Raw genomic sequence first — 17,982 nt, 5'->3', positions numbered from 1 at the left:
TCGCGGGACACCAGGGCTCCCTCGGGGAGCCCCTGGACACGCGTGCAGGGGGCGCACGCTCCCGATGACGCGTGACCGCGCGTCTATGACGCGCGGCACGCCGAGGGGCGGCCACTAGCAAGCCGGGAGATTTCCCGGCTTGCGGTACCGACCACACTTCAATAAAGTGTGTCGGTAGTGTATTTTGGCATGCCATTTTGGACTCCCTGGCCAACATTCAAACCCAGTAATCTCATCAACCGAGTATGCGGCTGTGTGCAGAAACCAGGACTATTGTTCCTACCCAGACTAGTTGGCACCTGCATGATTAGGACAAGGATATACATACACCTTCTCCCCAACCTCAATTTAGTCAATCTGGACCTGATCTTCTTTGTGAAGACTGTGTGCTGACAAGTGACTAGCAGAGCCTCTGTAAAGGAAGATCTGACAGGGAGTCAGCAGTAGTGAACTGAGGAGACCCAGTGCAGGGGTCTGGAGTATCCGGTGGAGCTGCGGTCTGTGTGTGCAGCATTGACTGGAGCAATTTGGAGTGAAACAAGGGTGGAGAATGTAAAACTACTAGCTAGCAGAGAGCAAGGCAGTGCTGCCCATACTACAGAGGACAGCAGAGCAAGTTGGGAACGTGTATCGGGGTAAGCAACTGGCCAGAAGTCCCCACACCTAGCACTTTAGGTTGTTCACCGAGCTGGGTGGGTTTGTGTGTGTTTTATGTACTGGAAGTTTGTGGAATATGTTTCCAATAAGTTCACTTTTGTTCAGCTCTGCAGTTCTGTCTAGTACAGGGGTGAGCAAAATTTTGATCCTGTGCCCCCCTGCCTGCTCACCTCCTGGCTCGCGCCCCCCTCCTTTTTGGCTCCGGCGTCAAATTACATTGCGGGGGTCATGTATTATGACGTTGTGGAGTCACCCTGCCTGTATTAGTTCTCTGGTATGTTTAACTCATTGATCCCCTGCATATATAGGATTCACACCCCACCCTGCTTGTATTAGTTCTCTGGCATGTTTAACTCATTGATCCCCTGCATATATAGGACTCACCCCACCCTGCTTGTATTAGTTCTCTGGTATGTTTAAAACAGCAAACTGTATTTGTTAATTGTGTGCTGTGAATTGTCTAGCTTTTAAAAGACAGATTTATTGGTAAAGGTCATGTGACTGTTAGATGTATAAATCTGAAATCACTTAAGGGAGAGCACTGGTGGTAGTGCATTGTTTTTAAGAGTGTTGCATTTTAAGTGGATATGTAGTTAGACAGTAGTTAGAAAGTAGTTGGACTTGAGGTGGAAAAGAAGCTGGAACTTTTGACAACATTGTCTACACAAGGCAGCAAATTGTGAGCTATCTGACAACACTATTATCCCATGCTTGTTAGTCTGCACAGTTAATCCCCCCTACACACTTTATTTACTGCAGTCTCTCCCAACACTTGATTGCCTCTCCCATCCCCCCCAGACCAAATCTCTCTGCAAACCTTGAACAGACCTTAGCATTACAAATGCAGCAGAACATATTGGCAAGGAAAAGGCACACCTCTGCTGTTTACTCTGCACACACTCACTTGGCTCACAAAATCTTCATGCACTATTACTACTGTACATCTGTGATAATGAACCTGCTAGTATCTCAACTGTTTTTCTTGTGGCCACATGTAAATGTTACCCTCTCTATCCACTACCATCCCCTCCCTCTTGGTCCACACCCAATTTCATCATACATCCTCTAGATTATTCAAAAGCCTTGCACTATCTACTGAATGTTGGTGGAAAACTCTGAAAACCAGCACACCAACACTACTCATTCTAATGGCAAACATCACAAATGTAATACTTGCAAACAACTCCAATTTCTATTTATACTGTTACTCTCTTTAGCAGGTGATATTGAACGTAAGCCAGGCCCTCCCTTTTCAACTCTGTCCCATACCTCTGAGAACACTCCATTCAAATTCCAAAAAGGTATATCTGTCGCCCATATAAATATCTGGAGCCTGCTGCTCAAACTGGATGAACTAAGGTCATGGTGCCTTATGCATAAACCCAAAGTCATCATCATCACAGAAACATGGCTAACTCCTAAAACCCTTGATGCAACTATCGCCAGGATACTCCATTTCGAGGAAAGACAGGTCAAAAAGAGGAGGTGGGTGTTATTTTATATTGCAGACACTGTACAATTTATGCTCTTAAATTGCCCCCCAAGCCCACCCTCTTTTGAAATCTTACTTGGCAAAATCTGCCTCCCCTTTTCTAAATCTGTTCTTATCTACCAGTCCCCTAAAGCCCCACAACAATCCCTGACTGATATCACACAGTTTCTTGGCTCTATATCGAATCTGAATCAGAAAAGTGAGCTGCTAGTTCTTGGGGATTTCAACTACTATTGGCTCGACTCTAAAAACAACAAAATCCAGGTACAACTCATATCACTTAACCTAACTCAACTAATTTCCCAATCTACTTGGACAAACCTCAAATCTCACAACCATTCCTTGCTAGACTGGATTCTCTCCTCTAGTCCCAGCAGAATCCAATTGTCTGGCATCCTACCTGACATTTTCAGTGACCATGCAATAATGTACTGTGTCAGGAAAATCAGACCACCCTAATCAAGCCCTAACATTCTCCTCAATACAACATTTAGAAACTTTAACCCACAACTATTTCTGGCTGATTTTATCAGCTGCGCTTGGTATAGAATCGACTTAATCCCAACCTCGATTCTGCACTCGACTATTTTCAATCCGAGTTCTTAAAAATCTGTGATATCCATGCTCCACAACGCAGTATAAGAGTACGGGTGGCCCATCTTCCATGGGTAACAACCGACCTTATATCGCTCTACCATCTTAAGGATAGGTTGTGGAAAAGCTACAAAGTAACTGTCACTACTAATGATCTTAATAACTACATATGCCTGAGGAATATGTGCACAAGGCAAACAAGGCATGCAAAAACTAAATATTATTCTGACAATCTTCATCAGAATATATCAAATTCAGCTAACTTCTGGAAGGTTATCAACAACCATGTAATATCATTAAGGAGGATATAACCCTGACAAAGCCCACTGACATTGCAAATGCATTCAATTAATAATTTGCGGGGTGGGCTACTAACTTATTAGCAAAACCCAACCCGAACTACATACATAAACCTCATTCTGGGAGTACCCCTATAGCCCCACCCTCTCCCAACACAGCCCACAGTTTTCAATTTGTCCAAGTATCTATAGTGGAGAATACACAAGCGCTCCTCAAATTAAAACTAAGCAGCCAATGTTGACCTGACCTACTGCAATCAAAGTTCCTACGACTTGATGCCCCAACATTACCAAAGCACTTGCTTCCTTAATCAAAATGTTGTCTTTATGCCATATCCCTATGACCTGGAAAACTGCCAGAGTTGTCCCAATCTTTAAAAGTGGGGACAAAAACACTGTCTCAAACTACAGGCCAATCTCTCTTCTCCCAATACTATCTAAAGTCATGGAAAAATGTGTTCACTCCCAATTAAGGGACTACTATACCAAGACACATTTCCCTACCCAATTCCAATTTGGCTTGCACCCCAAACACTAAACGGTAACTACCCTCCTAAAGGTTTGCAATGCGATCCAGTGTGGAATGGAACTGGGATAACTTACTGGTGCAAAGGCTTTTGATACGGTTGATCATGTTATCTTGCTAAACAAATTCCAGTGCTCTGGAATAGATAATCATGCTTTAAACTGGTTTCATTCCTACGTATCAGGTAGATCCCCACATGTGTCTATCTCGGGCACTAAATCCAACAACTTGGATATCAACTGCAACGTCCCATAAGGCTCTGTTCTGGGACCCCTACTCTTCTCAGTGTTTAATAATGATCTTCCTACAGCTTGTAAGGGGGCCTCAATACACATGTATGCGGATGACACAATCTTATATGCCCACAGCCCTAACCTCTCTGACCTTGGACACGTACTTCAATCTGACTTTTGAGACTTGAAAATTGGATTTCCTGAAACAAATTGTTTTTAAAACTGACAAGACTGTAACAATGGTATTTGGGACCAAGGCTACATTTCTAAAGCTTCCAATAAAGGAGCAACAGATCAGAACCAACTCTAATACTATCCTAGCCCCTGTTACTAATTTCAAATATTTGGGTTTATGGTTTGACTCCCATTTAACATTTGGGTTGCTCATTGATACCCTGATAGCCAAAACCTATACCAAACTAGGTGTACTATATAGGAACAAATCCTCCTTAAGTCTGCTGGTCAGAAAGCACATTGCATAGCAGATGCTGATGCCAATTATAGACTATGGGGACATATTATATGACTCCCCAAACTCACCTTGGCAAGCTTGATACCCTCTACAACTTAATATGCTGCTTTGTCCTCAATGCAATTACAACACATATCACTGCAAAATGCTCAAAGAATTAGATTGGTCATCACTCTAGGCGCAAAGTTCATCTTTCCTGTCTTGCATTCAAATACTTTCTGGGCAAGTACCGCCTATCTGAACAAGCTCATCAATCCTACCACATGCAGCACTTATCATCTGAGATCTGACTCCGCAGAGCCCCCTCCCTGGAAAATCTCCCATCCCCACTTTGCGCACCCCTGGTCTAGTATACTGATCCCTGGTGTAAATGTCCGGGTCTCCCTTGACAATGCAAGCTGCATTTCCTTCCCCCGGGATGATGTAGATGCCCCTATATGGGGCTCTACAGCATGAAGAGGAGGCTATATGACAATTTTTGGTCATCTACATCATCGAGGGGCTTGGACAGTGACTACTTTCCTGACTTTCTTTGAGCAACTGAAACGTCCAGTCTCCCTTGGCTCTTTGACTTAAAACTAAGTTAATAATAAATAAATACATCAGTACAATTTTTCATTAAACTTTTAGAGTACAAATGCTGCCTTCATCAAAATAGTGTAGCTTGTTTTGTATTTAAGTTGAGTATTTATATCAACTGTTTACAATCTCCTAATTAGAAATTGGCGAATCCGTTTCCCAGATTTGCTCACATAATCCCCCAAAAAAATTTTGCAGTGTAAAATCTGCAATCGGATTTGGTCGGTTTTAATCCACACGGATTTATGAAAAAACATCATTGGAGACAACCCATGGATGGATTTGTAGAATCAAACCTGCGGATTCAGTAATCCATTGTGGATTCTTAAGAATCAGCCAAATGATTGCTGAATCCATGGATTGGATTTTACAAATCCATCAACGGGTTGCAGAATCCGTGGAGTGTATTGGTAATAATAATAAAAATATCCGCAAAACGTGAATCACCATTTTTGAGATTGAACCGCTGAAGTCCGCGGACCAAAGTAACCGGCTGATTTGCAGTGGATCTAAACTCGCCCAAATTGTTTTCCCATCTCTACTCTATAATGTATACACTGTACCATTTACTTTTTTTCACAGTTGACCATGCTTTCTTCTTAAAGTCATTCACTTTTATGTAGTTTACGACAATATTCTTTCATGTGTTTAATTTAGTCCACTCTACAGTATATTTTACTTTTTAAAATCAACATCTATTTCACTGGCAACCTCATAAGTTTTGTAGACCAATTATTTTGATCTTTCTTTTGACATAAAAAAACCCATTTCATTCTCACTTGGATTCAAATGCCATTTGATGTAATGTCACCACAAATGTGACAGAGGCAAACAATAAGATATTTATTTTATACATTTGCTAGTCCCTTACTGTACCTGTTCATTTTCGATTTACAAAAGTATACTTTATGACATATTCTTCTGGTGTATTGTATGCATCCTTCAGAGTTGTCCTGGGCTGCATTTTCTCTTATTTTATCAAACATTGCAAGCCAATCAAGGTATATTAAAATGGGTGCATTTATTAGTACAAGTTTTGCCACAGACAAACATTATTTGGACGATTTTGATTTTGTGTTTGATTCAGTGCATTAAGCTACTCAATAAATTTATTTAGACATTCATTGCATTGGTTTTAATAACTGAGATCTCACAAACCGGCTTGTTTTCCTTTTTTTTTGGAGATACAGTATGTTCTGCTTTTATTTTTGCCAGCCACCAGTATAGCAATAAAATGAGGAAAACAAATGCATGGATCAGCAAACAGTAAATATGAAAAATTATTGCAAAACTATACAGAAAAAAGGAACATGGAAATCATGAAACACTTTTACCTCATTCCACAGGGACTGCAAAGCAAACAAGTAAAATAAATCTGCACCCGTGTCAGTTTCATTTAAGCTGTTTCTGTTAAAGGTTTTGTGGTGCTGCAATTTTCTCTGTGTGGATTTCAGTTTAAATAAAAGGGTGAACACTAAAGGAATCAAATCAGTTGCAACAGAATTAAAAAAAAAAAAGAATTACAGGGGGGGAAAAGTAGCTATGCAAATTTTTGTGAGAAGGAAAACACATGCACCTTATGTATTCATGATTTTATATTTTGTCGTGATGTGCAATGCTAGTGTGTGCCGAAATACCTACAGTAGTATCATCTGTTTAAAAAGAGGGGACCAATCTCTTGCCAGGTGAATGATATACTGTGAGAAAGTTTGATCCCAGATCCAGTGTCCCATTTTCAAACTACTGTAAGTGGGCACAAATTTACCAAGGAGCATATATAATTACCTGGAAGCTATTTGGTTTGAGCAGCCAAATGCACCAAATATGCAGTACAGATCAGAAACCATGAGATGACAATAATGCCTTTAAAAAGGAATAACCATTGGAAGAAGAGTAAAGACAGAAACCAAAAAGCACACTAAATGTGTAAACCAATTACAATAGTGAACTAATATACCAAATGAATGAGTAGACAAACTGTATTTAAAGTGAGGTGCAAAGTAGGCTAATAAACATTTGTGAAAAACATAATAAAAAAACAAGTGTATTGAATAAATTCAATATAAACTTCCCTTTGGGTTTAATGGAGAGTCTGCAGCTATATCAAAAAGGATGACAAGGCATCCAAATCTATAGAGCAAGGAAACAAAGCACAAAGAACTCTCATAGTGTAGTATGTCAATATTTGTATTGTGTAAAAAAGTTAAGGGATGCACGTACAGAACCAATATTAGTAAAAGCAGTGGGTTTAAAACATGTATGGTCCGGATGGATCCACAATCTGCCGCTGCACAGTCGGAATTAGCACGAAGGTGCAATGATAGTTGGTGGCATCCCCTCTTGGCTTTGGGCTCACTGGGGCTGTCTTGTCGGGAGAGTCCATCCACATTCCCATGCTTGCTGCCTTTCTTGTGTTGGATGGTAAATTCAAATGCCTGCAATGCAAGACTCCAGCGAAGCAATTTGCCATTTTCCCCCGACACCCTTTGTAGCAAACTCAAAGGATTATGATCAGTGATTACTGTAAATGTCCGGCCATACAAATAGGGCTGCAGTTTTCTCAGAGCCCAAACAATGGCCAGGTGTTCTTTTTCAATGGTGGCATAAGCCACTTCCCTGGGCAGCATTTTCCTGCTCAGGTATACCACAGGTTCCCTCCCCCCCCACACTCCTCCCCTACTTAACTGAGTACAGCACCGATACCGTAATCGGAACCATCAGTCTGCACTAAGGACTTTTCCAAGTAATCTGGGGCAGCCAGAATAGGAGCACTATCCAGTGCTATCTTTAGTGCGTGGAAAGCTGTTTCACAGGCAGGAGACCAGGCTACCAGAACTGGGAATCGCTTCTGTGTTGTCAGTCAGGGGTTTGGCAAGGGCACTATACTGAGGGACAAACTTACTATAGTAGCCTGCAGTGCCTAAAAAAGCCATGACTTGCTTTTTGGTCTTACGTACGGGCCATTGCACTATAGCTTCCACCTTAGTGGGTTCTGGCTTAAGGTGCCCTCCACCCACTCTGTGCCCTAGGTACAATACTTCCGCCATACCCACTAGACACTTGGTAGGTTTTAGTGTCAGCCCTGCTTCCCTGATCCTTGTCCGCACCGCAGCTACATGCACTAAATGTGACTCCCATGAGTTACTGAACACAGCAATGTCATCCAGGAATGCCCTTGCAAAACTTTGCATACCTTTCAGTAACCTATTGACCAGGCATTGGAAGGTAGCTGGGGCATTTTTCATCCCAAATGGCATCACCAAAAATTCATAGAGTCCACATGGAGTGATAAAGGTTGACTTGTAAGTGGAATTTGCCAATACCATTTGTATAAATCCATGGTGGTCAGATACCTTGCCTCCGCGAGCTCATCTAACAGCTCGTCCATGCGGGGCATAGGATAGGCATCTGACACCGTCTCACCATTGAGCTGCTGGTACTCCACACGGAACCGAGTGGTTCCATCCTTCTTAGGTACCAGGACTATCGGACAAGCCCAAGGGCTCTGAGATGGTACAATTATCCCTAGGGCCAGCATCTCTTCTACCTCCTTCTCTATGCTACTCTATACCTCTGCTGATACTCGGTACTCATGCTTATGCAGAGGTCTTTGCTCCCCCTGTAAGCAATTGGTGCTCGGTGATATGTGTTCTGCCCGGCTTGTCCGTGAACAGAACCCTATTCTGCTCTAGCATAGCCCTTGCTTCCACCCTCTGCTGTACACTGAGCTGAGACCCTATCTCAACCTGCTCTACTGTGCTCCCCTGCCTAGATTCCCCTAGGAGATTAGGCAGAGTATTGCTCACCGCGTCCCCCATCAGTGGACTACAAATAGTCAGCACTGATGCCACACTATTTAAAATACTCCACAAGCATATTACAATGATAAGCCCTATTTCTACCTGTCTCTCAATCTAACTGTACAACATAGTTGCATCAATTCATCTTTCTGAGAACCGTGTACGGTCCAGACCAGGCAGCCATTAATTTGTTCTGCTGAGTGGGCTTCAGAACAAGTAACTGCTGCCCTGGGATGAATGATCCTGCTATGGGCATGTTGGTCATACCAAGTTATTTCTTTTTCCATATTGTGTATTGGGGTCTTGGAACCCCATTTTGAACACTGGCTGCAAGATAAACTGTTTACCTTATTGGGCAATCTTTAATCCTATGTACTGTATACACTATTTAGGATCACTTTAGCACCCCTTTCCTATAGTCTACCTTCCAATTAGATTGTAAGTGCTTCGGAGCAGGGGCTCCTTTTCCTAAATCTTAATTTTATGTCTGAATCACTTCATCCCATGATGTGTTATTTGTAATATTTGCTATTTATATGATTGTCACATGTATTACTGCTGTGAAGCACTATGTACATTAATGGCGTTATATAAATAAAGACACACATACATACAAATGCCAGGGAATGGATTTGGACTGTTCTGCCCATATCTAATCATGTGATAGACAATGGAATTGATGCAGAAGGATTCACGTGCTTCATTGAAGATTCTACACATACAGAAATGTCAACAAGACGGTCTGAAAAAACAAAAATCATGTGTGTAGCCCTCTTTCCCCTGTGTCTAGGGTGACTACTTGTGGTGCATTACCTGATAGGCTCACAGGAGGCCTGATCCTCCACTACAGGGAGCCTGGGGTGTACCTGATTCATTCTGGTGACAGCATCTCCACCTGTGAGGGATCCTAGCCGCGCTGGATAACCCATTCACAGGACACAATACAAATAACACACACACTGGTATATAATAATAGGTTTACTGAACATAGATAACACCATAACACATATTATGCAGACCTCGCATGGCCGTCCCTCCCGCAGTGCCCGACTGTCCAACCACCTTGTCCATACCCTGGTGAGGTTTCCCCCAAAGTATAAAGGTGCCCTGGGTACCTAAACACCCTGCGTCCACAGATGCCACAACCCACCCAAAGTGTGCAGTAGCACTACCCACAGAACGTGTGTGATTTGCTGGTGCATTTGATGAATTAGATACCTGCCGGGAACTCCAGCCCCCGGGTACCACCAGCCTTTGATAAGATCAGTCTGTCCCACGTGGTCGTCATCAGCGATGGCGTCCGTCTCTGCATGGGGTGAACTCCCACTGGAGTGTCCCACCATGAAGATAGTCTCTGTCTTGTGGTGGTGGTCTGGTCCCAAACCACAGGCCACATGTACTGCATGGCATTGCTGCTGTGTCCTTAACACTATAAACTAATGGGGCAATGTCCCTATCTGAGGGGCCTGTCGCTAAAGCACCCACAAGCTGTTTGGGTCTCAGGGCCTACCTGGGGCCTAAGTGGGCAACTAGGCCTAATCCTGGGAAGCGCAGCTCCCTGGACACTACCTGTTCTCTCTCTCTGCTCCCCTTTCTGACTGGCATGGCTCTCCAAGCGCGCCAAATGTATCTCTTAAGGTTGCTGAGATCCTGGCAGCCTTATTGGCTGTTCATGCCCATGTGCCTGCAGCCCCAGTGGCTGCTGGGGATTGTAGTTCCCTTGCGGAGCTCACCATGTTATTGCCACCGCTATACTGGTGCACTGCGCATGTGCAATCTTCTCTAATGACTGGCGCAACCTCACCACTCTCTGCGTAAGTTGCTTCTGTGCATGCGTGTGCAATCAAATATGGCGGCCCCCACTCGGCAGCAACCTCCCTGCACCTGCCTGACTAGCTGCACTCGCCCCAGCTGCCGCGGAGGTAAGGGGAGGGAGGCCCAAGGGGGACCCAGAGGGGAACCTGGCTATACTGTATGTGCAATTGTAAAGACATATTCACATTGAAATATGTATACTTATAATCTCAGATATGCACATCATTCTTTATAGTTACTCAAAACAAAAAAATCCTCACACAAAATACAAACTATATTGTACAATGAAAGTTACACTTTTTGAGCACACACCAGCCTTTCCCTCCACTGAGACACAGTCACAAGTGAACATTTAACAAACACACACACACTTAATAAATACAGGCCAAAATAAGGCATCACAAAAAGTGCCCACATGCAGTCAGTTTAATGTAACTTTTTTTAAAGGAATGTCAACTAATCCGAATAACATATTTACATATTGTACAGTATACCACATGCAGTATACCACATGCAGCACTTATCACCTGAGATCTGACTCCAAGGGACTTTTCACGATTCCAAGGTTCAACAAAGTATCCGGCCGTTCCTCCTTCTCTTACCGTGCACCTCACAATTGGAATAATCAACCTTAGATTACCAAAACTGCCACCAGTCTAAATTGTTTCAAAACTAAAGCTGTCACATTTGAATGTGGTCTGTAACTGTTACATACAGTATGCCTATAACTTATTGTATCTTTAATTGTTCATGCAATGTATTTAGATATAATGTATAACCCTGTTCACCTAATGTAATATAATGTCATTATGTATACTGTGATGTACAGTATAACCCTTTTCACCTAATATAACAATGCATTTGTAACCATGTGTTTGTCATCATAACTCTGTGCCCAGGATATACTTGAAAACGAGTGGTAACTCTCAATGTATACTTCCTTGTAAAACATTTTATAAATAAATAAATAAATATATCTCATACGTGGTAAATGCAGGTACATACTAATGCTTATGCCAATTGGTCATGAAACAGTTAATAATTATGTGTAGAAAGCCATACAGACAGTTCTATTGGCTCTGTGTGCAAATGTTTTGGTAATCAAGCTGCAGCAGTGTTTGCAACATCTCTAAACGGTAGCAATTAATTAGTGAGTTAGTAAGCACCTGATTGTCTTGCATGCCCATGCAAAGTTAGATTAGGTAAGTTTGTTCTTTGAATATTTGATGTTTTATATTTGCACATTTTATATAGTGAACGGTTTCAGAGTTACTGTTTTCATGGGATTTATGTTACAATACAGTACTCACCCAATACCACAATGTTTTATGTATCATCAGATACCTCTTTCAACACCAACAATAGTAAAACGAATAGGTCCATTACAAATAACATATCTGTTAGGGAAAAGTAAAATAAACCCTGCTTCTCCCCCCCCCGAGACTCTTCGGTGGTGTCTAGGGTACATGGGGCTGATTACATGCGGTGTGGTGCGTACCTGTGAGGAACAGGAGGGCCTGAACTTCCCGCGGTGTTGTGGGGGAGCCAGGACCGGGCTTCTGGGGTGATAGCCTCCATGATCTCTTAGTGGTGCAGCGCCTCCATCTTCTATACTCCCAGGGTAATGGGACAGGACCGGTATAGAAGAACCCCTCAGGTCCCAGGGTTATACTCTCCAAATCACACACAGTCTGTACGGGTGCAGAATAGTCTCTTTATTTGACAGAGCAACAATATCCCAACGATAAGGCTTCCAGCAGCCGCAATACAATCGCCAGGACGAGGTACACACCGCTCACCTCCTCTCCTTCCCTCCAAATCACTCTTCCGACAGGATGGTCTGAGCCAGGGCTTCAATACCCTGTGGCCCACCTCAGAGGTTAGCCTCGAGGTGGGTCTTGAATTCACCCCCCCCCTTCACCCCTGGCAGCGGGGTGAGGGCATTGGTCCACCAGTCTATGATTCTATCAGCTCTATTTATAGACGCTGATCATTTCAGTTCCTCTTGCTCTCATCCGGCACGCTGCGCCGGGGAGCCCGCAGCCTCCTGATACTCCTCGGACTGTTCCGTAGGATTCGTGGCTTACGGCATAATACTCTGCAACTCTAGACTCTCGATATCACTGTTCACTCGAACTCTTCCTAAGCTACTCTCTCTTCCGATGGACCATCAAAAGAGAGGAACACAACACAAAAGCACAGAAGAAGAACAACACCGAAGTCACCGGAGTTGGCTGCTAAATATAGAGCTAGCCCCTCCCCTCATGGTGTCAGCAGAGCCTCCCCTCTTGCTCACGCCTGCAGCAGAGTCCAGGCCTGCGTCTACCACTCAGGTTAGGGCTATGAAGGGGGAAAACCCATGATGATTACTGGCGCCTGATCTTAACAGGACTTATCACAGTAGAAGGAAGATAGGTATAGCCTGAGCTGTTTACAGGGGGCTACACATGTTATACACAAATGTACAAACACCTAAATATGCTGCTGTACTGTATGTCTTTTGATTGGTTAAAGGATTAGAAATTACAATTTCTTCTAAACATTCCTTACATGTGATCATACAACAGCATCTTAGTAGAGTCCCTTCAATAAACAATAAGAATGTGGTCTGTTTGTGACAATTTATTTGCATGTGTTGAATAGTATTGATCTATTAAAGAGAAAGGGAGATGAACGTAAAAGAGTATCCTTGTCTCCATTTACTACAGTAATTGGAGCTATTCCCTAAGACGGGTTCTCAAGACCCACCCAACAGGTCAGGTTTTTAGGATGTCCCTGCTTCAGCACAGATGGCTCAATCAGTGGCTCAGTCGATGATGCCACCTGTGCTGAAGCAGGGATATCCTGAAACCCTAACCTGTTGTGGGGTGTTGAGAACCCCTGCTGTATGTAATCTTACAGTTTTGCCCATTCAATGCAATGAGCTGGAAGGTGTCTAACTGCATAGCACCACTTAGTTAATATAGGCTTATGTTTTGTTTGAGGAGATAGAAGAGAAGAGGAGCACAGCTCACAGCGTCCACGAACGCAGAAAAATAAGGGCAACTCCAAACATGGGATAAAAATATATATTAGCCTTTAATAGTCAGCTTGGCAATAATACAGGACCACGCACCAACGCGTTTCATCCCTCAGGACTTTCTCATATGTTTTGTTTGCAATGATTTTGCCTGGTTCTTGCAGTAAGAAAGCACTTATAGCTCCTGTATGATACATCTGCAGAGACATTTCATATACTTCAAGCCTTTTTCCAAATTTTTTGTCATGAAAAAAGATCATATCTAATAATACTCAGATTTGCAGTTTAACCAGGCAAACAAGCAATAATTGTATATGCATACTAAAGATATTGGAAGTTGCAAGCAGAACTTCTTGAGGCTGGTACAGTGTTGCTTATAAATTCAAAGTGACGTAACGGCTAATAATAAATACAGTATGCATTAAAAAGCTTGTTAAAGTGACAAAAATCCTCCAACATACAGATGGTAATAAATACTCAAGAATGAATCCATATTTAATATCCTGAATTTATGGATATTTCAATAAGTACAGTAATCAGTATAAATAATATTGGTCGTCTGCTAAAAATTATTGGAGATATAAGCATACTTTATTCCCTAAAATTGATGTATTATAAATATGTATCAGCATTATGGCCATTTTTGTGACACCAAAGTTCTAAAACAAAAAAAAAAAATGACACTCTGGCAGCACATCATTTCACATGAATCAACAATTGTTTCAAAGGGGGCCATGCCAAATCTTAAATATACTGTAGCATCAGCTTTGAAATATCATTGGCTACATCTGTATTTTTAAATGTTTGAAAACTGTATTCATATTCAAACAGTTGATGTTCACCTTGCAACTCGCAAACCGCTTGTAACATGATCTAATCTATTGTTTTTTGTATGCAGACAAATCTAATCTCTTTGTTATGTCGCTCAAAGCATACCCAACTCTCAGGATATGTAGGAAGCCCATGCTTACTCAATTCCTGAGATACAGATATCCATGGATCCGATACCCGGGAAAGGCAATTTCACAGGGACGCTTCCTTTCTTGCTACCAAAAAATACTCTTTATGATAAACATCTCATTACACAATAACACAGTACTGCTCCAATGATTAACAATCCCAAGCCCAAGACGATGATATTATTCACATGCCTTCGGAGTAAGACAAGGAAGTTCTGACAGGGAAATACTTATTTCACTGACAGAGACAATACTTAGGATCAGATTGTTGGTCTCACTCACAAACACACATGAACACACCAACACCAATTGTTAGTCAAATACAGTTTATTGGTTACTTAGCTTCGGATAAAATTTAGAATCTTACTGCAAGCACGATACCATATTTAGACAGCCAGTCAACCCCCATTCCTGGTAGTTGTATCTTCCTGTGCTCACGTTTTTCCCACACGCAAAGCCACCAAGTGCAAATGTACTGTATATAGTTGTTACTCAGGAAACAGATTTCAGGAAACAAAGCCCTTGAAATGGGGGACCAATGGTGGCTATCGAAACTATAAACATATAACTTTTGTGGAACTTTACATGTTGTTCCAGACATTAATATCCGTTTGCAAAACAGTAGTTATTTCAGACATAATTTCAGTCATCGTAGACATGTTAGTAAGAAGCAAGGAAAGTTAACTCATTATGTGCCTGCTATGCCATCAGAACCAGGATAAATCTCATTCTCCTTACATTCAATAATTTGGGTCATATAATTATCTTTTAGAGCCCCTAAAACTGTTTCCTTTAATGCTAATATCATTGTTCCAGTCTATGTCTGGATAATTAAAATCACCCATTATGCAAACATGATTTAGTTTTTATGCCTTCTCTATTTGCCAAGAAAAAAACTGTGCACCAACTGTGTTTAAAAGTGATGATAATAATAATAATCAATTTCTTATATGTTTAATGTTACTCAACATAGAATATAAATGAGAAAAGATTCTTATACATCAAATTCTTTCTCTAAATAACCCGTGTTGAAAGCAATTAGAACACAAATGTGTTACTAATGTGATAGTGAAGATAAATTGTGTCAACTACATTCAATAACTTTCACAAAGAAATAAGGGCCTGATGCTTGTCAAAGTGGATGGCTTTTATAATCCAGAGGATCAAACAATTGTTCTTAGGCAGTATGATAATAATTTTATTGTCATACTGCCTTTCAAGAACAATTGTTTGATCCTCTGGATTATTAAAGATACTGGGTGTAAATACATTTCCATCTGGACCGGAGGCTGATGATTGCAGCTGGTGTCCACGAAGCAAGTCATCTGTTTCTACAAGCGGTAACATGTACCCTAAACATGCCCTGCCTGTTTAACTGATATTCCTGTACAGTATGTGCATCTATTACCGCAAATTCTGTTGTATTATAATTACTTACATATTTACACTATGAGAGTCGTGCGCAGTGTTTTTTTTTCTCTTTCTCTATTTGCAAAAGTATTTTGGTTTCCTGAAACTAGCAGATATTTGGGGGTTTATCACATATCCCTACAAACATTTTCTTTGTACTTTTACCCCCACTGTTAATTTGAATCCACAAGGTCTCTACATTATCATTATTCCCTCTAGAATAGTGATAGAGAATATCAATGAAAGCAAGTAGTGAGCAGAGAGTGAGACTGAGACAAGTGAAGCTGCTGCTATTGCAGTCAGTGATGATGAGTATTGATTTGAATGGTGAGCTGAGTGACTTCTAACTGACTTACCAATGCCCATGGTTGCATCAATACTGCTGTAACTTCCACCGCAACAACTGGACTGTGTCCACTGCAGTCAATCACTTGACCGTCAACGCTATTACTCAGTAGCACCAACTGCCAGTGACTTGTTGTTGTTACGCCGGAGTAGCCCGCAGACCAGACCTGTCCCTAGAACTGAGGTGGCAGGTATGAATACACACACCGACAGAGCGAGGGACATGTCCGGGTTGTGGTATTAGATGGTGCCAGGCCAGATGGGGAGTATTGCGTGAATACTTGCCAGTACCATTTTTTCCAGAAGAATGGTCGTTGCCGTTGCCGAATTCAGGGGTAGGAGAAGTATGGAAGGACCGAGATGAGAGCCGTGGTTGAAGGGAGCCAGAAGGTACATAAACAGGAACAATCCGAAGTCGAGAGACAAAGGGGAAGTCTGCCAAGCCGCGTCAAAATCGAGAGAATCAAAGAACAAGCACTGTGAATCACCCATACAAAAACTATGACGAGCAAGGAAGCACAAGACAGAGAGGGTATATAAAGCTGGAACAGCCAACCAGGAGAGGGGGCGTGCCTGGAGGAGCCCAGGGAGCTTCAGCGCATTGGCTACTGTTCTTAGAGCCCAGGTGACACTCAGCAAGAGCCAGATTATAACCGTGCGGTGTTTGGGGGTGGAGCCTGAGCGGGGATAAGTTCAGGGGCTATTGTGTGTGCGCTGTAAGTCCGACATGCGCATGAGAGGAAGCAACGTGGGGTGCGCGCGGAGCAGCAATTCCGACTGCTGCGGCGTAGAGCATGGGGGAGGTAGTACCTCAAGGAGTGTCCCACCATGCCGAGGGGTAAGTGATGCAGTTGAAGGGGGCTTGCATGGTTGTAGTGGAAGGGTCTGAGCAGTGTAAGGAGAGAGCCGTGAGCTCCGCCTGTGGCACTGTGTGCTCACATTCCTAACAGTACCCCCCTCTTTATGATCGGCCTCAGGACGATTCAAGAACGGCTTCTCCGGAAATTTCCTCCTAAAAGTCTTCAGGAGGCTGGGCGCATGGATGTCTTTGAGCGGAACCCAAGACCTCTCCTCGGGTCCAAAACCCCTCCAGTGGACCAAAAACTGAAGCTGCCCCGTGGAGATGCGGGAGTCCAGTAAGGCTTGTACCTCGTATTCTTCGTTATTGAGTACCGTGACTGGATCTGGCTTGCTGGTCTGTTTAGAAAATAAATGATTGTCAATGTGGGGTTTTAATAGCGAGGCATGAAAAACGTCTGGGATCCTCATGGAGGGTGGTAGTTTAAGGCGAAACGCACTGGGTTCATCTGCTCCATGATGGGAAAGGGGCCCAAAAACCTAGGCGCCAATTTAGGGGAAGGAACTCTCAAGTGGATGTTTCTTGAAGAGAGCCATACTAAATCCCCTGGCTAGTAGTTGGGTGCCGGCCGACGGTGGCGATTGGCCTGAAGTCTAGCAGTATCAGCGGCCTTGTGGGGCGTCGATTGTACCTTGGACCAAATGTCTTCGAGAGTGGAAATCTGTTCATCTACCGCCGGTACCCCAGAAGTAACATTGGAAATAGGTAAACAGGAAGGGTGAAACCCATAATTGACAAAGAATGGAGATTCTCGGGTGGATTCGCTTCAGGCCAAATTGACCGCATACTCTGCCCATGGGAGGAGTTGGGACCAATCGTCCTGGGAATCGGAGATGAAACATCTGAGATATTTTTCCAGCGACTGGTTAGTTCTCTCTGTCTGTCCATTGGACTGGGGGTGGTATGCAGAGAAGAAGGAAGAG

Source organism: Ascaphus truei, chromosome 3 (assembly GCF_040206685.1).
Source record: "Ascaphus truei isolate aAscTru1 chromosome 3, aAscTru1.hap1, whole genome shotgun sequence".
In the NCBI taxonomy this organism is placed as follows: domain Eukaryota; kingdom Metazoa; phylum Chordata; class Amphibia; order Anura; family Ascaphidae; genus Ascaphus; species Ascaphus truei.
Note: the sequence above shows the minus strand (reverse complement) of the source record.